A 17,963-nucleotide genomic window follows, 5' to 3' on the forward strand; every position below is an offset into this window, starting at 1 on the left:
TTTGTTAAACTTGTTTGAAGAAATTTTATTTTGGAACATGGTCTAGAGCTCGAACACACAAAACCAGTGAGATTTTGAGGATAATTGATTGGTTGCATCTTACCAACCAATATTCTGTTTTTGGTGTGTGTTGTTCTCTCTAAAATTGTGATCTTTGTCTTGCTTGATTCTATATTTCCATCATTTGATGTATACATGCACTAATATGATTGAGGCCTTTGTTTCACAAAGCTTACATACCCATATGGCCTTAACCTTTTTATTATCCTTTGTAAACCAATGTTGCAACTTAAACATAAACTATCCTAATATTGCAACTATTATCAAACAGAAATTAAACATAAGGAAATCAACAGAAATTCAGAATTTTAAAAGTGTCAACCATGGGACTCAACAATCTTGAGCAGCTTCAGTTCATTGGCCCTTTTCCTTTGTCCTTCTTCTTGGAGGAGGAAGAGTCATCATCATCCTTCTTGGAGGGTCCTTCTTGTGTCTTTGTGTCCTTAGGCTTCCAAAATCCCAGCCTTCTCATGTAGGTTCTTTTATTCTCCTTGTGCTTGGCCAGAATCTCTTCTTGTCTTGCGCTTAACTCCTCCATTCCTTGCATGAATGTTGGGTACGCGGGGTTCAAGGATGCCACAGCATTACACAAGTGATTCAACTTTGCTTGTGTGTTGATATCGTATTGCCTCCTTGAAATGGTTCTAGCATCATAAAAATGCCTAAACTCAGCAAGGTTCCTCTGATGCCATTTATTTTGCTCCACTATTTTGTTGAGGCTGCCTTGCATTTCTCCCCAGTTGAACTATTCTTGTTGCTCCTTCATGTACTCCATACTTCCTTGGAGTTGTTGTATGTTCTCATTCACTTGGTCCCAGTGTTGTTGTTGTTCCTTGAGTTGGTTGACATCTTCTCTCAGGTGGTGTATGTCTCTTCTCATTTGGTGTGTATCTCCTTGCAATTGCTCCCAGTTGAAGCCTTCAGAAAATTGTGGGTATGGTGGTGGTGGAAGTGCTAAATATTGTAGTTGATCTTCAGCCTCTCCTTCTTGTTGATGTGGTCCTTGTGGTACATGAGCATGAACTCTGTGCTCCCTTTCTCTCTGAAGAGGGTTGACAGCCACCACTTTGTACATCTTCTTGGCTGTTATGGGCTTCTCTTGTTCCACCAGAACTTCATCAATAATCTTTTCCACCCTTGCCTCATCATATAGCCTATGAATGATGCTGGGAAATGCCAGCCTTGAACTCTCTTTGGTACTTTTCAGCACTCTATTGATGTTGTTGGCGATCAATTCCCCAACATTAACGTTCTCTCCCTTCATTATGCTGTATATGAGAACAGCCCTTTTTAAAGTCACCTCTGAAGTGTTGGAGGTGGAGTCAAGAGACTTTCTCACAAAATCTAGCCACCCTCTAGCTTGGGGGCTCAAATCTCTTCTTCTCAGTTGGTTGGGTCTTTCATCCTTGTCATTGATCCACTGTACATTCAGCACGCATATTTCATTGAGGATTTCATCAAATCCCGGGTCTTGTTGTTTCACCCTTTCTTCATAGCTCCGGGTAGAGTTTGTTTGCTTCACTATTAGTATCCTATCTATGTTGGATGGACTATAGTCAATAGCTTTCCCCCTTACATAGCTAAGATAGCCATAGGGTTGCCCAGGTTGAGGCACTACGTTGGCATAGAATTCTCTAACCAAGCTCTCCACCACCCTCCTTGGTGGGTTGCATAATAGTGTCCATCCTCCTGTTGTTGATCTCCCTATTGATCTCCGGGTGCTTATTCCTTCCAAGTTAGAAGCCCACCTCCGGAATGATTTGTCTCTCCCTCACCCAACCATACAATTGGTTTTGGTTGATGATGAGAGGAACTTCTACTCATTGAAGCTTGATCTTGAGGATCCGAAAGTTGGTTCCTTGGTCTTTCTCTTCTTTGATGAGGAGGCTCTTGGAGGTGCCATGGGAGTGAGAATGAGAAAAAGGGTTTGGGGATGTTTAAGAAGGATGTAAGAAAGCAAGCAAAACCTTGTTTTGCTTCAACACCAAACTTAGGACTTCATTGTCCCAATCAAGAAAAGGAAAAGAAAAGAGTAAGGCTAAAGAAAAGAAGAGGTAGGAAAAGTTTAGAAGTTCTTTTTGCTTGTGAAGTTGGGGTTTGAAGTGTGGAGAATGGTGGGAAAGTGAGTGACTTTTATACAGTGAGAGGTGTAGTCTAGAGGGTGGGGTGGGAAATAAAAGCAATTCAATGTTTTCCCACTTGGGGAGTGGTGCCTAGCGTGGGAAGAGGCGCTAATCCTTATCTCTCTTGGTTCTCTGTATGCGTTGAGTTCCAAAGTGTAAGTACACTTTGACTCCTTGCCTCATTGAGCCATCAATTATGTAGGTCCCATACTCTCTCCTGAAATTAAAGACCAGAAATCCCATTAGGGAAAAAAACTTCTTCATATCCCCTTTTTAAACGTACAATTAAAGTGCAATTGATGAGTGTCCTTTGGGACACCAAACTTAATTTCCTTGCATCCAATAAATTGGGTTCATCATTGGATTTTTAATGTGTTCATAAGGGTGAAATAAATTTAATTCTTTCACATTCCTTCCGAACACATTAAAGTGGCATTGTATGGTTCACCAATTTACTAAATGCATTCAAACTAAGACTATGTTGGGCTTGCTGTGTGAACTTCATATGGTGGTGGCCACACCAAACTTAATTTCTAGGCTTACTTTCAAAATTAACTCACTCAAATGGTTGTAAGCCTAAGTGGGTTAGTGGCCACACCAAACTTAGCTCTTTAGCTAGGTTCTCAGCCCAATCACTCAATGTCAATGAGTGCACCCAGCAGTCTTGCACTTCCAGAAAAAAAAAACAACTAAAAGATTTACTAACTAATAAACACTTTTCTAAGCTATCAATCACAACTATTTATAGAAAGCTGAAAATTGAAAAGATTAACTGGAACCTAAACTACCTAAACCAACAATCCTAAACTACATCTAGAAAGCAAGAAATCAAAAGGATATGAGTGTTAGAATGCCTCCCAACCAGCGCTTCTTTAGCGTCACTGGCTTGACGTTCTCCATCTTTTAGTTGAGGTTGTAGCCCACTCTTCGTTCATCCAAAGAGTCTCCCAAGTAGTGTTTAAGCCTGTGGCCATGGACAGTGAAAGTCCTCTTTGTCTTGTCCTCCATAAGCTCTACATAACCATAGGGAGACACCTTGAGTATTGTGAAGGGTCCAGACCACCTTGGCTTAAGCTTCCCTGGGAAGAACTTGAGCCTTGAATTGTATAGCAGCACCTTTTGACCTTCTACAAACTCTCTTCTTGCTATCTTTTGGTCATGCCATTTCTTGGCTTTCTCCTTATAGATTTTGGCATTTTCATATGCTTGAGATATGAATTCTTCTAATTCTTGTAGTTACAAGATCCTTTTCTCCCTAGCAGCATTACTATCAAAATTTAGTAGCTTGAAGGCCCAAAAAGATTTGTGCTCCAGCTCCAATGGCAGGTGACATGCCTTTCCATACACCAGCTAATATAAGGACATCCCAATTGGTGTTTTGAAGGCTATCCTATAAGCCCAAAGAGTGTCATCCAGCCTTTTCGACCAGTCCTTTCTTGAGGCTCCCACAGTCTTCTATAGGATCCTTTTCAACTCTCTGTTGGATACCTCTGTCTGCCCACGTGTTTGGGGATGATAGGGTGTGGCAACCTTATGTTTTACTCCATATCTCATAAGGATGGCTTCCAATGGTCCGTTGCAGAAATGGCTTCCTCCAAAATTAATAAGGGCTCTGGGGACTCCAAATCGGCTGAAGATGTTCCTTCTAAAGAAGTTTATGACTACCTTATTATCATTTTTTGGGGTTGCAATGGCCTCCACCCACTTATATACATAGTCTACTGCCACTAGAATGTACTTGTTTGAGTATGAGGTATGGAGGGGACCCATGAAGTCAATTCTTCATACATTAAACAGCTCAAGTTCTAGGATGAATTACCGTGGCATCTCATTTCTCTTGGGCAAGTTTCCAGCTCTTTGGCACTCATTACGGTCCTTCACTAATTCCTTTGCATCTTTAAAAATAGTGGGCTAAAAGAATCCACATTGCAGCACCTTTGCTGCGGTTCTTTCCCTACTGAAATGGCCTCTGTTCCGAGGGTTACCTGAAACGTGTAGCTCGGTCGTCTGGAGAGGCCCGAGGTGGGGGTCAGGGACCCGAGCTTGATATGTAGAGTGGTTGGTGGTTGTACCTGCAATGACACTCCGATGCTTAAGTTAGCATGGGTCCAAGCAGATAAGTGTAGAATGTGGGATGAATGAAATACCTGGGTGCTCCAGTGTATTTATAGTAGTTGGCCGTGATCTTCCCTGGATAAGATATTCTTATCTTATCTTATCTTTGGGAGTTTTATCTCTATCTTTGTGGAACCGCCCTTTCTAGGCCCTTTCGGCCTTTAGGTTTTGGGCTGCGTTCCTTTTGATGGGCCTTCCTTTGCTTGATTTGTCCGAGGTCCGACCTTTAGGCGTGGGCCTTAGGGCGAGGTCGGACCTTTTCATGGATTTGCCGAGTTGAAGGAGCCCGGTCAGGGTATGAACAGTGCCCCTGCCCGAGTTCGTCCTTTTTGGGAGGTCGAGCTCGGGCATAGTAGTTTTTCAAAATTCAAAAATGGCCGTTTCCTGCATTTATTGCATTTTACTGTTTCTCCTCGATTTCCGTTCGGGCTCTGTGAAGGCATTATTTATTTGCTCCCTTCCTTTTTCTTCGTTTATTCTGTTCCTTTCCTGTTTTTCTAAGTTTCGCCATCTCCTTTTTCGAGCTCCGCTTCTCTTTCTTTGTTTCTTCTTCCCCGAATCTTTCCGTGTGTCTTTCCGGGGTTTCCTCTGCGCCGCCGCTTCGTTCTCTTTGCTTCGGAGCTCTTCGCCTTCGTTTTCTTTCTTCCAGGTTTGTTCTCCTGTTTCTATTTTCTTGTGATCATATGCTTCTGTTCTTTGTGTGGCTCTTTGTTTGTTTCTTTTTCTTTATGCCTGGGTTGCCCCGAAAAGAGGCGCCGCCATTTGCTTTGTTTGTATATGGGGGGGCTCTTTTGTTTTTCCGGTACTTTGTTCCGGGTTGCCGCATTTTCTTTGTTGGGTTTTTGTTTCTTGCTTGGCTGAACGGGTTTTTCGCTGTCTGCTTTATGTGATTTTTGCTTGCTGTTGTATTTCTTCTTTGTAGGTAAGAGTTTTATGTCTCGAAAGGTTCTTCAGGCGATGTCGACCAAGATTCCAAGTGGTCTTGGTTGGGTAGACCCTCTTCCTCTAAAAGTCCCTTCTGTGGTAGATTCTGAATATTTGGCTAGGTTCCGTAGGCACTGTAGTATATGTGAGAATAGAGAGTCTGAGAAGGATTATGAACTAGTAGCCCCGGATTCCGAGGAGAGAGTTTGTTTCCCGCCTTTAGATAGTTCCGAGAAGCTCTTCTTTTATGCTTATGATTGTTTTTTCTCTAAGCTGAGTGTCTGACTTCCTTTTACCGATCTGGAGTCCGAGGTGTTGTGGTCTTGTAACCTTGCCCCTACGCAGCTCCATCCAAATTCTTGGGCGTTTTTAAAGTTGTTTCAACTCTTGTGTCAGTTTTTGGGTGTCGCTCCCTCTATTTCTCTTTTTTCCTACTTGTTTGTGTTGACGAAGCCGGGGTCGGGTGGAGGGAAGGTGTCTTGGGTCTCTTTTAGGGCTAACCAGGGAAGGAAGTTTTGTACCCTTTATGATGAGTCCTTTCACGATTTCAAGAACTTTTATTTCAAGGTCCGGGCTACTGGAGACGTCCGACCTTTCTTTCTGGATGAGAGTGGGGAGCCTTCTTTTCCTCTTTGTTGGCAGGAGAATGTAGTGTCTGCTAAGTATACTTTTGAGAGTCTAGATGAGGTTGAGCAGGCTTTTGTGGGTGTGGTGAGCAGTTTGTGGGGTCGGGCACCTCACTTGGATACGAAGAAAATGTTGGGAGATCCAAGCCTTCTCCGTTCCGAGTTAGGTAGTTTCCCGACCTCTCCGAGATTCTTCTTTTTCAGTTTTTTGGTTTTGCTTGTTTTTGGTGGAATTTCTGTTGTGGTAATCCTTTTCTTTTTCTGCAGAGATGTCTTCTCAGGCGGATTCCATGAAGTTCCTTCGTCGGACGAAGAAGTCTGTGGCTGCTCGGAATATCGAGGCTGAGGCTTCTGCCCGATCTTCTCCGCAGAAGACTACTGTGGGTGTTCAGACTCGGTCGAAGACTATTCCGACTCCCCAGTTCCGAGCTATAAATCAAGACCCTCCGAACTCCGGGCCTGCTACCTCTTCTCCTCCCCCGTTCTCGGGTCCTCCTCCCAAGAAGCAGAAGACCTCTCAAGAGCTTGCGGGTTTTAACGATAAGGATTTCGATGCTCTTGGTTGGATTGAACAGCATATTCTCCCTCAGACTTTTATTTCTACTGATGACGTGTCTATGGAGCACCATTTTCAGTATATGGCGCGGAGTTGTGTTCGGATGGCCAGTCTTCATGCTGCTATTGCCCGGGAGTTCAAGAAATCCCCCATTGGTGCAACCAGCTCCTGACTTGAGAAGGCTCAGTCTGAGTTTGAGAGGATTAGTGAGTTGAAGGCTGCTAGGATTACTGAGCTGGAGGCCTCTCTGGAGAAAGAGAAAGCTAAAGCTACCGCGGCTGTGGCGGCAGCGAAAGCATCTGAGGAGATGGCGAAGGCGGCGACGGAGAATTATACTCGGGTATACGCCGAGCTTGTGGAGACAAAGGAGAAGTTGCAATCTGCTCGGGATGATTTTTACGAGCTAGAGGGTCATGTGGCCAAGGGTATGGATGCTATGTTTGGAAATTTGAAGGATCAGGTCCGGGTTCTTGCTCCTGACCTGGATCTGAGTTTGTTTAGTACGGATAACGTTGTTGTGGAGGGAAAGATTGTTCCTGCTCCCAACGAGGATGAGGTTCCGGTGTCCGAATTTAATGTTTCGGTTGCGAACCCGACTTCACCTTTGGCCGGGGATGGATCTGGTGTGGAGGTTTCAAACCGAGATGATGGTGTTGTCAAGGCTGTCCCGATTTCTATGGTTCTTCTTTCTTCTTCTGTTCCCGATCTCGATCTCGGAGTGGGTAGGTTGATTCCTTCCTAGAAGAGTCTCTCAGCTGGGAGGTTTCCTCCATGTTGATATATTTTTCTGCCCGCTCCTGCACTTCGTATAGGGAGGTCGGGTATCGTTTGGATAGGGATTGGCTAAACGGTCCCTCTTTTAGGCCGTTTGCTAGTCCCATGATGGCTGCTTCAGTGGGTAAGTGTTGTATGTCCAGGCAGGCTTTGTTGAATCGCTCCATGTATTCTCGGAGGGTTTCTTGGTTACCTTGTTTGATCCCGAGTAGACTGGGGGCATGTTTCGTCTTGTCCCTTTGAATAGAGAACCTTGTTAGGAATTTTTTGGTCAGGTCTTCGAAGCTGGTGATTGATCTTGGTGGCAGGTTGTCGAACCACTTCATGGCTGACTTGGTGAGAGTGGTGGGGAAGGCTTTGCACCGGATCGCGTCGGAGGCGTCGACTAGGTACATTCTACTTCTGAAATTGCTGAGGTGGTGACTTGGATCGGTGGTGCCATTGTAGAGATCCATATCGGGTGGTTTGAAGTTTCGCGGTACTTTCTCCTTCATGATCTCTTGCGTGAAGGGATCATGGTTGCCTTCGGGGGTGGTGCCGCGTTCTGTCCGGCCTTTCAGGTTGGCCTCTATTTTCCGCAGTTTTTCTTCTAATTCTCTGCGCTTTCGAGTCTCCCTCCTCAGATCTTGTTCAGTTTCTTTCTGTTTCTTTATGTCCTCTTCGAGTCGTTTCAGTCGGTTTTGTTGTGCCTGGACTGCTTCTAGAATTTCCGAGCTCTTTTCTTTTTCAGGATTTTGTGGATCTTTGTTTGGGAGTGATGTCTTGGGGTGATTCTGTTTGTTTCCTCCTGGAGTGCGTGGTGATAGAGGGCTGTCCGGACGTTCTCCGGTGTCAATTTCTTCCTCTTGTTCAGATGCAGCGCGGTCATTGTTGTGAGGGTCGTCCGCCATGGTAGAGGGATGACTTCCAGGTCCCCGGCAACGGCGCCAATGTTCCGAGGGTTACCTGAAACGTGTAGCTCGGTCGTCTGGAGAGGCCCGAGGTGGGGGTCAGGGACCCGAGCTTGATATGTAGAGTGGTTGGTGGTTGTACCTGCAATGACACTCCGATGCTTAAGTTAGCATGGGTCCAAGCAGATAAGTGTAGAATGTGGGATGAATGAAATACCTGGGTGCTCCAGTGTATTTATAGTAGTTGGCCGTGATCTTCCCTGGATAAGATATTCTTATCTTATCTTATCTTTGGGAGTTTTATCTCTATCTTTGTGGAACCGCCCTTTCTAGGCCCTTTCGGCCTTTAGGTTTTGGGCTGCGTTCCTTTTGATGGGCCTTCCTTTGCTTGATTTGTCCGAGGTCCGACCTTTAGGCGTGGGCCTTAGGGCGAGGTCGGACCTTTTCATGGATTTGCCGAGTTGGAGGAGCCCGGTCAGGGTATGAACAGCCTCCATATGGGGATCCATGGCACTACCAAAGGACTTCTTGTCCTTCCTCATGAGATATGCATCTTCTTAAGATTCCATCAGCACACCTTTTAAACAAGTAAGACTCATCTCAAATGTAGTGTTTAGCATCATTGATTAGCTTTCTCCTCATGTATTTGTTGATGTTGGTGGGCAACTCCCCAATAGCCTTGAAATTGGCTATATCTGCAAACCAAGGGCTTCCTTGAATCATCATCAGCTGCTCATCAGGGAAACTCTCATTCACTTCAAGTTGTTGTGTTTCATCCCTTTCTTGTGGGATTCTTGATAGGTGATCAGCCACCTTGTCTCCACTCCACTTCTATCTTTAATCTCTATGTTGAACTCTTGAAGTAGCACGATCCACCTTATCAATCTGGGCTTGGATTCTTGCTTAGTTAGCAAGTATTTGAGAGCTGCATAATCAGTGAAAATAGTAACTTTAGAGCCAATAAGATATGATCTAAACTTATCAAAAGCAAAGACTATTGCTAGGAGTTCCTTTTTTGTAGTGGTGTAGTTCCTTTGGTTTTCATTGAGAACTTTGCTAGCATAATAAATAACATGTACACGCTTATCTTTCCTTCGTCTTAGGACGACATCAACAGCAAAATCTAATGCATCACACATAAATTCAAAGGTAAGTCCCAGCTGGGTGGTGCTATAATAGGTGTAGAAGAAAGTTTGTTTTTTAAGCTCATCAAAGGCTAGCATGCATTCTCTATTGAAAACAAAAGGTGTATTAGATACAAGTAAGTTAATGAAAGGTTTAGCAATCTTTGAAAAATCTTTAATGAACCTCCGATAAAACCTAGCATGTCCTAAGAAGCTTCTAATTGCCTTGACATTGCAAGGTGGAGGTAACTTCTCAGTCACTTCCACCTTAGCCTTGTCCACCTCTATGCCCTTTTTGGAGATCTTGTGACCAAGAACCACCCCTTCAGTGACCATAAAGTGTCACTTTTCCCAGTTCAGAACTAGGTTGGTTTCTTGGCACCTCCTTAGCACCAGAGAAAGGTGATGCAAGCATTTAGAATATGAATCTCCAAATACAGAAAAGTCATCAATTAATACTTCAATAAACATTTCAATCGTATCGGAGAATATGGAGAGCATGCACCTTTGGAATGTTGCAGGTGCATTGCACAATCCAAAGGGCATTCTCCTATAAGCAAAAACACCATAGGGACAAGTAAAGGAAGTCTTCTCTTGGTCTTTGGGGTCTACTACAATCTGATTATAGCCAGAGTAACCATCCAAGAAGCCATAGTACTCATGTTCTGCAAGTCTTTCTAGCATTTGATCCATGAAAGGTAAGGGGAAGTGATCCTTCCTGGTGGCTTCATTGAGCTTCCTATAATCTATGCACATGCGCCAGCCAGTCACCCTTCTTATTGGTATTAGTTCATTCTTCTCATTTGGTACAACAGTGATCCCTCCCTTCTTAGGAACGACTGACACTGGGCTTACCCAAGGGCTGTCTGAGATTGGGTAAATTACGCCTGCTTGCCACAACTTCAACACTTCTTTTTGGACTACTTTATTCATTGTTGGGTTTAGCCTCCTTTTTTGCTGCCTTGAGGGCTTGGCACCTTTCTCAAGGAGGATTTTATGCATACACATTGAAGGGCTGATCCCTTTTAAATCTGCAAGTGTCCATCCAATAGCATCTTTGTGTTGCCTCAGCACATGAATTAGCTCCTCCTTTTGTTTCTCACTTAAGCTCGAATTAATAATCACTGGGTATGTGTTGTCATCACCCAAATAGGCATATTTCAAACTTGGAGGCAGGGTTTTCAGCTCCAGCTTGGGTGCCTCAACTTCCTTCTTGCTGACTTCATCTAGTTTGGTTGAGCTTGTTGTGGTTTCTTGTGGTAGTTCACCACATGAAGCTTGTTGTTCTTGCTCCAAAACTTCTTCACGTTATTCTTCCTCTAAGACTCCTTGAACTAAATTTTCAATAGTGTCCACCATCATGCAATCACCAATAGATTCCTTGGGGTAGCTCATTGCCTTGAAGACATTGAAGACCATCTTCTCTTCATGTAATCTTAAAACTAGCTCCCCTTTTTGAACATCAATTCTGGCTCCAGCAGTAGCTAGGAATGATCTTCCTAGGATGATGATGTGTTTGCCTCCTCTTCCATATCAAGCACAACGAAGTCAACTGGGAAAATGAATTCTCCTATTTTTACTAGTAGATCTTCCACCACACCATGAGGGAATTTGAATGTTCTGTCAGCCAATTAAAGTGCCATTCTTGTTGGCTTAGCCTCTTCAATCCTCATTCTTTTTATCATGGCCAAGGACATGAGGTTTATGCTAGCTCTGAGATCGCATAGTTCCTTCTCAATGCTTATATCCCCTATTATGCAGGGAATTTGAAAGCTCCCAGGGTCTTTCAACTTCTAGAGAAGCTTCTTTTATATTATAGCACTACACTCTTTCGTGAGTATCACAGTTTCCTTCTCACCCCAGTTTCTCTTCCTTATCATGAGCTCCTTCAAGAACTTGGTATAGAGTGGCATTTGCTCTAATGCCTCAGGAAAAGGAATGTTGATTTGAAGCTTCTTAAAGATCTCCAGAAATCTAGAGAACTAGCTGTCATTTCTATCCTTCCTCAGCCTTTGTGGATATGCTGCTTTTGACACATAAGGCTTTAGAACTTGCTTTGGTGGGGTTGGTGCAGGAGTTTTGTCTTCCTTTTTTATTTCAGATTCAGTTGGAGCTTTCTTTTCTTGTTTATCTTGACTTGGGACTGCTACTTTCACAACCTTCCCGCTTCTTAGGGTGATAGCTTTGCACTCCCCTCTTGGGTTGACCATGGTGTCGCTGGGAAAAGTGTATGTGGGCATTGGTAGTTGTTTAGACAAGGTTCCTAGTTGTGCTTCCAATTTTGAAATGGCTGCCCCTTAGTTTCTTATGTTGGACCTGACCTTCTCTTGAAGTGCATCTATCTTCTTATCAGCTTCCATTTGTCTATCTGCAACAACGGAAATGGTCCCACTTTGCTGTTGATGTAACAAGGTTGCATGGTTTGAAGTAAAGCATCTTGGGGTTGGCTTTTGTATGGTTGTTGGTTGGAATGGTAGGGTGCATTTTGTGAGTTATGGTGGGGTCTATTGTTGCTTGATTGATGGTTAGAATTGTGGTTGTTGTGTTGGTTAGATTGGTATGACTTATGGTCTTGGTTGTGATTTTGCTGGTTTCTCCACCCAAAATTTGGGTGGTTCCTCCATCCTGGGTTGTATGTCTTGGCATTGGGGTCATATGGTAGTCTAGAAGAGTTGTTCACATAGTTGGCTTATTCCCATTCTTCTGTAACTTGTGAGAATTCTTCCTCTTGTAGAGGTGCTTAAGCTTGGACAGCTGAGACTTGATTCTTCTCCATTTGTTTGGTTAGATCTGCTAGTTGAGCTGTGATCATCTTGTTTTTGGCTAACAGAGAATCCATGAAATTGAGCTCCATTGCCCCCTTCGTTTGGGTCCTTTTAGAAGCATAGAAATACTCGTTGCTGGCAACAGTCTTTATTATGTCTATGGCTTCTTTGACTATCTTCTTCTTGTTAAGTGATCCTCTGGAAGAGTGGTCTAGAGCCTTCTTATAGTCGTATGACAGCCCCTCATAGAAGGTGTGCAGTTGCACCCATTCATTAAACATATCTAGGGGGCACTTCCTTGTCAAATCTTTGTATCTCTCCCAGGCTTCATAGAGAGTCTCCCCATCTTGTTGTCTAAAATTTTGGACCTCAGCTCTCAGTCTATTGATTCTCTGTAGAGGGAAGAACCTTGCTAGGAACTTATTAACAACATCTTCCCAGGTGGTGAGGCTTTCCTTGGGAAATGATTGCAGCCACTTTGATGCCTTGTCCCTAAGAGAGAAGGGAAACAAGAGCAATTTGTAAGTGTCCGGATGAACACCGTTTGACTTTACAGTGTCACAAAACCTCATAAATGTAGTCAAATGTTGATTAGGGTCCTCTTGTGCATTTCCTCCAAAGGAACAATTATTCTGGACGAGAGTTATGAGTTGTGGCTTGAGCTCGAAATTGTTGGCATGTATGTTGGGCCTCAGGATCCTACTCCCACAATTCCAGGGGTTGGAGTTTATGTAAGAGCCTAGCATCCTCCTCTCTTGTGGATCATGGTTGCTAACAGCTTCTTCATGGTGGTTGTGTGCTTCTCCTTCCATGGTTTGAGTTGGACCTTCTTCTTCTTCTTCACCAACCACTCTTTTACCCCTGGCTACTGCTTTTCTTCTCAGTCTTAAGAATGTTCTCTCTGGTTCAGAGTCATATGAGATGTCAACTTCTCGTGTCCCTGTCATACATAAAACAAACTCACGAAAGAAAGAAGGTTAAAACCCTTAGGAAGAAGGGTGAGTAAGCGAAACTAGTTGGTGCAAAATAATAAACAGTTAGTGTGCTCTTGTTAGTGTCAGTATGTAAGTAATGAAAACAGAGGATTCTAAAAGAAATTTAAAGGAACAAAACAAAAATTAAGAGAGAAAAGAAAAGAAAATAAAAATGCTTAATCTAACTACTCATTTACTTGATCACTGTCAATTCAAATCAATCTCCGTAACGGCGCTGTAAAATTTGATGACCGAAATTCACTCTCCAAAAAAATGAATCCGTTCTTTGGCAAGTGCACCAAATATCGTAAAATAATAACCCACTAGGAGTTGGATAGTATCCATAGAGATTGATTGATTGAGCAGTGTTAGCTAATGAACTAATTAGTTAAGCTAATCAAATAGAGAGTATTAAGTACTGTAATTTAAAAGGCAGAATTATAAAGAACATGAAAGTAAAGGAATGCAGTAAAGGATAGAAATGGAAATGGCATAAATGTAAAGTACAGAAATATAAATGACTGAATAGTAAATGGGAAGGTGGATTAGTAGAATGTAGAAGAAAGCTATAAAGAATGTGGAAGATAAGAATAGGGGAATTCATTGGGATTAGGAGATGTTGATCTCTTTGGATTAAATTCAGTTTATCTCATCTTCAATCATGCAACTCATTGACCTCTTGGTAATCATGATTGATTGAGTCCCAATCCCTTGGTAACTCAATCTCTCAAATCTTGATAATTAGCCAATTCCTTGGTCTAGTTGCTCATGAAGAGAGATATGCTTGGTCCCTGATTATACCACACATCATCATAGGTCCAAATAATGGGTGGATTATATGTCACCATATCCAATCCCAAAACCCAGATTCTACTCAAGTGTGAGAAGGGATTTCAAGCATGGTTTCATGTTCCCTTTTCCAAGGTTCCCATGAAACCCATTTTGCATTCAACCTCTTTCCCAACATGATTGAATACTAGCATGAAGAACGAAATTCCTTCTAGCAAATCAAAGAGAAGATGAAGAGAAGAAAAAATTCACTATCATTAATCTATCAAGTATAACAGAGCTCCCTCTTCCAATGAGAGAGAGTTTAGCTACTCATAGCTCAGAGAAAAGTACAAGAGATGGAAGATATGAAGTGTAAAGTAAAAACTAGATCTAAACTTAGCAATGCCAATCCAAAACAACCCAACTGGTGGACGAAATTGTGATCACTACAACTTCGCACAACTAACCAGCAAGTGTACTGGGTCATCCAAGTAATAAACCTTACGCGAGTAAGGGTCGATCCCACAGAGATTGTTGGTATGAAGCAAGCTATGGTCACCTTGTAAATCTTAGTCAGGCAGACTGGTGGACGAAATTGTGATCACATTATATGTTTCTTGGATTTTGAATGAAAGCTTATTTATGGCACTGGTTGAATTCACAACTCCGTTCAACTAACCAGCAAGTGTACTGGGTCGTCCAAGTAATAACCTTACGTGAGTAAGGGTCGAATCCACAGAGATTGTTGGTTTGAAGCAAGCTATGGTCACCTTGTAGATCTCAGTTAGGCGGATTAAACATGATACTTAATTAGATTCAAATAATAAAATAGATAAAATAAAAGGGATAGAATACTTATGCAGATTCATTGGTGGGAATTTCAGATAAGCGGAATGGAGATGCTGTAGAGCTCTCGGACGCCTGCCTTCCTATTGCTTCCACTCAATTCTTCTTACTCCTTTCCATGGCAAGCTTTGTGTAGGGCATCACCGTTGTCAGTGGCTACATCCCATCCTCGCAGTGAAAGCTAATGCTCACGCACTCTGTCACAGTACGGCCAATCACCGGTTGGTTCCCTCCCCTACTGGAATAGAATCCCTCTTTTGCGTCTGTCACGAACGCCCAGCAGGTTACAGGTTTGAAGCTCGTCACAGTCATCCAATCCTAGAATCCTACTCGGAATACCATAGACAAGGTTTAGACTTTCCGGATCCTCATGAATGCCGCCATCTATCTAACTTATACCACGAAGATTCTGTTGGGGAATCTAAGAGATACACATTCAAGCCTTGTTGCATGTAGAACGGAAGTGGTTGTCAATCACGTGTGTTCGTAGGTGAGAATAATAATGAGGGTTATCTAACTCATCATCATTCATCCTGTTCTTAGGTACGAATGAATATCTTGGAATAAGAATAAGATAGAGAATTGAATAAGAGAAAATAGAACTTCATTAATCTTTGAGGTACAGCAGAGCTCCACACCCTTAATCTATGGTGTGCAGAAACTCCACCGTTGAAAATACATAAGTAAAAGGTTCAGGCATGGCCGAGAGGCCAGCCCCCAAAACGTGATCACTAGATCAAAATACAATCCAGGATGTCTAATACAATAGATAGATGTCCTATATATACTAGACTAGCTACTAGGGTTTACATGAGTAAGTAATTGATGCATAAATCCACTTCCGGGGCCCACTTGGTGTGTGTTTGGGCTGAGCTTGATCAATACACGAGCAGAGGCTTCTTTTGGAGTTGAATTTCGAGTTATGATGTGCTTTGGGCGTTCAACTCCGGATCATGACGTTTTTCTGGCGTTTAACTCTAGAAAGGAGCGTGTACTTGGCGTTCAACGCCAAGTTGCGTCGTCATTCTTCGAATAAAGTATGGACTATTATATATTGCTGGAAAGCCCTGGATGTCTACTTTCCAACGCCGTTGAGAGCGCGCCAATTGGAGGTCTGTAGCTCCAGAAAATCCATTTTGAGTGCAGGGAGGTCAGATTCCAACAGCATCAGCAGTCCTTTTGTCAGCCTTTTTCAGAGTTTTGCTCAAATCCCTCAATTTCAGTCAGAATTTACCTGAAATCACAGAAAAACACACAAACTCATAGTAAAGTCCAGAAATGTGAATTTAACATAAAAACTAAGGAAAACATCCCTAAAAGTAGCTCAAACTTACTAAAAACTATATAAAAACAATGCCAAAAAGCGTATAAATTATCCGCTCATCACAACACCAAACTTAAATTGTTGCTTGTCCCCAAGCAACTGAAAATCAAATAGGATAAAAAGAAGAGAATATACTATAGAGTCCAAAATATCAATGAATATTAATTTAATTACATGAGCGGGACTTGTAGCTTTTTGCTTCTAAACAGTTTTGGCATCTCACTTTTTCCTTTGTAGTTTAGAGGTATTGGCGTCTCTGGGGGAACTTAGAATTTGGGATAGTGTTATTGACTTTCTTAGTTAAGCATGTTGATTCTTGAACACAGCTACTTATGAGTCTTGGCTGTGGCCCTAAGCACTTTGTCTTCCAGTATTACCACCGGATACACAAATGCCACAGATACATAACTGGGTGAACCTTTTCAGATTGTGACTTAGCTTTGCTAAAGTCCCCAGTTAGTGGTGTCCAGAGCTCTTAAGCACACTCTTTAGCTTTAGATCACGACTTTAACCATTCAGTCTCAAGCTTTTCACTTGGACCTTCATGACACAAGCACATGGTTAGGGACAGCTTGACTTAGCCGCTTAGGCCTGGATTTATTTTCCTTGGGCCCTCCTATCCAGTGATGCTCAAAGCCTTGGATCCTTGCTTTAAAATTTTCGCCCTTCTCTTTCTCTCTTTTTTTTTTTTTTTTTTTGCTGCTTTTTCTTGCTTCAAGAATCAATTTCATGATTTTTCAGATCATCAATAACATTTCTCTTTGTTCATCATTCTTTCAAGAACCAACAATTTTAAACACTCATAAACAACAAGATCAAAAGACATATGCACTGTTCATTCATTCATTCAGAAAACAAAAGCATTGTCACCACATTACCATAATTAAACTAAATTCAATAATAATTTCGAAAATTATGTATTTCTTGTTCTTTTGAATTAAAACATTTTTCTTTTAAGAGAGGTGAAGGATTAATGGAATTTATTTATAGCTTTAAGGCATGGTTACATGATCATAAAGACACAAAACATAGATAAACACAATAATTAAAAACCGAAAACAGAAAGAAATAAAGAACAAGGAATGAATCCACCTCTAGTGGCGTCTTCTTCTTGAAGGACCAATGATGTTCTTCAACTCTTCTATGTCCCTTCCTTGCCTTTGTTGCTCCTCCCTCATTGCTCTTTGATCTTCTCTTATTTCTTGGAGAGTGAGGGCGTGTTCATGGTGTTCCACCCTTAGTTGTTCCACATTATGGCTCAAATCTTCCAAGGAGGTATTAAGTTGCTCCCAATAGTTGTTGGGAGGAAAGTGCATTTGAGGTATTTGTTGATGGTGAACTTCCTCTTGTTCTCCTTGAGGGCCGTGAGGAACTTCCCTTGTTTGCTCCATCCTTTTCTTGGTGATGGGCTTGTCTTCTTCAATGGAGACATCTCCATCTATGATAACTCCAGCTGAATAACATAGATGGCATATGAGGTGAGGGAAGGCTAGCCGTGCCATGTATGAAGGCTTGTCAGCTATTTTGTAGAGTTCATTGGATATGACTTCATGAACCTCTACTTCCTCTCCAATCATGATGCTATGAATCATGATGGCCCGATCCACAGTAACTTCAGATCAGTTGCTTGTAGGGATGATGGATCTTTGGATGAACTCCAACCATCCTCTAGCTACAGGCTTGAGGTCCAGTCTTCTTAGTTGGACCGGTTTGCCTTTGGAGTCTACTCTCCATTGGGCGCCTTCCACACAAATGTCCATTAGGACTTGGTCCAACCTTTGATCAAAGTTGACCCTTCTAGTGTAGGGGTGTTCATCACCTTGCATCATAGGTAAATGAAACGCCAACCTCACATTATCCGGACTAAAATCCAAGTATTTCCCCCTAACCATTGTGAGATAATTCTTTGGATTCGGGTTCATACTTTGATCATGGTTTCTAGTGATCCATGCATTGGCATAGAACTCTTGAACCATTAAAATTCCAACTTGTTGTATGGGGTTGGCTATGACTTCCCAACCTCTTCTTTGAATTTCAAGTCGGATTTCCGGATACTCATTCTTCTTGAGTTTGAAAGGGACCTCATGGATC

The 17,963-nt window shown here is 42.4% G+C and overlaps 1 non-coding gene across 1 annotated transcript; it reads left to right on the plus strand.

Annotated features, from left to right (window-relative positions):
• The first annotated feature begins 12,232 nt into the window (after positions 1 to 12,232).
• LOC130959533 (small nucleolar RNA R71) lies at positions 12,233 to 12,340 on the plus strand. Its single transcript, XR_009078607.1, has one exon. It is a non-coding gene; the product is annotated as a small nucleolar RNA R71 (small nucleolar RNA).
• The last annotated feature ends 5,623 nt before the right edge of the window (positions 12,341 to 17,963 follow it).

The sequence above is a fragment of the Arachis stenosperma genome, chromosome 10 (assembly GCF_014773155.1).
Source record: "Arachis stenosperma cultivar V10309 chromosome 10, arast.V10309.gnm1.PFL2, whole genome shotgun sequence".
Taxonomy (NCBI): domain Eukaryota; kingdom Viridiplantae; phylum Streptophyta; class Magnoliopsida; order Fabales; family Fabaceae; genus Arachis; species Arachis stenosperma.